General features: G+C 47.8%; 1 pseudogene; it reads left to right on the top strand.

Moving 5' to 3' along the window:
- Positions 1-1,253: 1,253 nt before the first annotated feature.
- LOC103293004 (macrophage-capping protein-like) lies at positions 1,254-2,629 on the top strand (annotated as a pseudogene).
- Positions 2,630-3,613: the final 984 nt, after the last annotated feature.

Raw genomic sequence — 3,613 nt, 5'->3', positions numbered from 1 at the left:
TGTTACCCAGCTCTCCTGGTGCTTCCAGCCAGGGATCACCAACCTCACTCAGCGGCCACAGCAATAGGAAGGGAGACCTCTGGGAAACTCAGGAAACCATAATTAGGATTAATAAAGACTCATATGATAAGTCTTGGCAATGAGTTTTTACACCCCTGAAGGCTTTACTCAAACAGCATCACTGCTGATGGTTGCAGCTGGAATGGTTTGAAATAATTGGGGAAAAGTCCAAGTCAATATAAGTGCCAAAATATTTAAACCCAAGGAATCACAGTGCTCTCTTAGTAAAATTATAATGATCTAGGTGCTATAAAATATATAGACAAGCTCATGTTGGTTATAAAGCCTTTGAATTTTTGTTTGTATAAATGAATTGAATAAACATAGACTCCCTCACTGATTTAATAAAACATATTTGTGAAGATTCTATTGTATGGGAAACAAGGGTATATGTTACTACGGTCCTTAAAATTCTGCAGAACGTTTGAGTATGATTTTCATATTCTATAGGGAAATTCATTTCTAGGAAGCCACAGATCACCACAATTTTAATGGAGGAAATCGTTTTAAGGTGGGCACACATCACCAATTTTTTTATGAGATAGAACAGAAAAAGAAATATTCAATACACAAGTCAGTGCTTTCCAGGGACTTTCCCCTCTGTGTACTCATTAGCTATTGCTGCATAACAAATTGCCACCAATTTAGTTGCTTCAAACAGTACCATTTGAGGTATCCAGTAATGACTTTGGATCCGAGGAGACTTGTGCACGTGTGAGGAGGAAGGGGGTTCTTTCATACCATCTGTTTAGAAACCTTATGCTCTCCCTGTGTTTCTCTTTTACTCTCACATTCCTGCCACACCGACACTGTGACGTCAGATGTGTGGGTTTTTTCCCCCACAACTAACAATTCTCTGTGACACCAGCTGGGTGTCCTACAATTTAACCCAGTTCTGACACCATCTACCTAGAGACAGCATCAGATTTCACAGAGTGAGGGCTCATTTCCATTAGACCCACTCCCACTCCAAATGCCAGTCACAAGTAGTGGGTCTCCAAGTTACCCACCACTTCTGTTCCACTTTTACTACAAATTGGAGGTTCCCATGACCCCCGTCCCCTACTTGAATTCAATCATTTCTAGAACAGCTCACAGACTCAGGGAAACCCTTACTTCCATTTACGAGTTGATTTTATACTAAAGGACATGATAATACAGATGAATGACTAGATGAAGAGACACATAGGGAGATGTCTAGGGAGCTCATGAGCTCAGGTGCTTCTGTCCCCCTGGAAATGAGGTATGTCATTCTCCTGGTGTGTGGATACATGGAAGCTCTTCCAGCCCAATACTTTCAGGATTTTTGGAGACCTCATCACATAGGCGTGATCAGTCATTAATTCCACCCCCAGCCCTTCCCTCTCTGGAGAATGGAGTGGGCTGGGAACTCCAGGCTTTCTAATCATAGCTTGGTCTTTCTGGTAATCAGCCCCCATGCAAGAGCTTATCAAAAATCAAGGGGACATCTGTAAGACTTTCAACAATAAAGATACAGTTTTTAAAAATCACCTCATTAGTGGAATGGAGGAAGCAGACCCTGGAAAGCAGAAGTAGAAGCAGAGCTGCGGAAAGATCTGGAAACAGCAGGTACAAACCCACCCCCCAGAGCCGGTCTCCATTCTGGACACCAGTGCCTCAGGACCCGCCTGTACATCTGGCGGGTGGAGAAGATGAAGCCAGTGCCACTTTCTTCCTGGGGGGCTCCTACCTAGTGCTGTTCAAAGGCACGGAAGCGTTCTCCCACCTGTACCTGTGACTGGGCCGGCGGTCCTCCCGGGACGCGCAGGGAGCCTGCGCTGTGCTGGCTGTGCACGCTGTGCGCCCCGTCACCCAGCTCGGGGAGCGGCCTGTGCAGCACCGAGAGGTGCAGGGCAATGGGTCCGACCTCTTCATGAGCTGCTTCCTGAGGGGCCTCAAGTGCCAGGAAGACGGAGTGGAGACAGCATTTCACAAGATCTCCGCAGAGGCCACCCCAGCTGCCACCAGGAAACTCTACCAGGTGAAGGGGAAGAAGAATATCCGCGCCACTGAGCGGGGCTGAGCGGGGCCAGACAGCTTCATCCTGGACCTGGGCCAGGACATCTTTGCCTGGTTGGCGGAAAAGCCAACATCCTGGAGCGCAACAAGGCGCGGGACCTGGCCTTGGCCGTCAGGGCAGGTGAGCAGCAGGGCAAGGCCCAGGTGGAGAGCGTCACTGATGGGGAGGAGCCTGCGAGATGAGCCAGGTCCTGGGCCCGGGGCCTCACCCCTGACCAGACTAATGCCCACGCGGTGGCTCTGTAGAAGGTCTCTGACGCCACAGGGCAGATGAACCTGGCCCAGGTGGCTGACTCCAGCGCCTTTGCCATCGAGTCGCTGATACCTGATGACTGCTTTGTGCTGGACAATGAGCTCTGTGGCAAGATCTATACCTGGAAGGGGCGAATGAGGAGGAGCGGCAGAAGGCCCTCAGGTGGCCGAAGACCTCCTCTCCGGCATGCGGTCCCCGCCAAACGCTCAGGTGGAGATTCTGCACCAGGGCCAGGAGAGTCACATCTGCAAGCGATTCTTCAAGAACTGGAAGTGAGAGGGCCATCTCGCTGCGCCCACCCCCTGCCTGCCTGCTCTTCCCCCTGCTGCCTGGTCAGTGCCCAGCGGCCCCTGCAGGTGTTCAATAAAGGAGACAAGTGCTTAAAAAAATCACCTCGTTAGAACAAAAGACACTTCTATTACCCAGGAAAGTTCAAGGATTTCAGGAGCTCTCTGACAGGAACTGGGGGCCGAGACCAATATAGATACTTTTTCCATTAATTCACACTGTCCCCGCAGAGTGTTTGAGAAAGCGCAGAATTGGAGCCAAAGGGCCTGGCTTTGACGTCTAGCTCCAACACTTACAAACTCTGTAGACATGGAAACGTTTCTTAACCTATATCGTGCTCAATTGTTAAAAAGAAGTAACAGTTTTAGACTACCAGGTTTTTATAAATATACTTTTATAGACATGTGTTTTGAAGATTGCACTAATACAACAGCAATCATTATTTCCCAGATATTCAAAACTTTCCCTGGGATCAGGTGTTACATGGTAATACAAGGTAAAGAGAGATACTCAGGGAAATGTAACGCATTTTCTTGGTTCATGGTTAATATCTTTTTGCTCTAAAGGAAGAAATATAAACCATGTTACTAATAATATAAGACAGCATGATACAACTACCAAGCAATTGATATTCCAAGTTGCTTCATTGCAAATGCTGAATAATCTACACTAATAAAAGGGAAACATGCAAATTAACCATCACTCCACTAGGTCCAAAAGCCACTCCCATAAGCCAATCAGGAGTGAGTATGCAAATTAACCCAACCAAGATGGTGGCCGACCACGGAGCTGGAGCAAGCAGGAGGCTTGGATTGCCCTGGCAATGGAGGAAGCCTAGCTTTCCACTCGTCCTGGCCGGCCCTGGCCTCTGCTCAAGGCTACAAAGTTTCAATTATAGAAGATAAATAAATCCTAGATACTTGCTTCCAACCAGTCCTGGCCTCAGCTCAAGGAGGCACTGAAAAAAAAAAA

The sequence above is a fragment of the Eptesicus fuscus genome, chromosome 13 (genome assembly GCF_027574615.1).
Source record: "Eptesicus fuscus isolate TK198812 chromosome 13, DD_ASM_mEF_20220401, whole genome shotgun sequence".
Classification (NCBI taxonomy): Eukaryota; Metazoa; Chordata; class Mammalia; order Chiroptera; family Vespertilionidae; genus Eptesicus; species Eptesicus fuscus.
The sequence above is the reverse complement of the archived record's forward strand: the minus strand, read 5'-3'. Positions and strand labels throughout refer to the sequence as shown.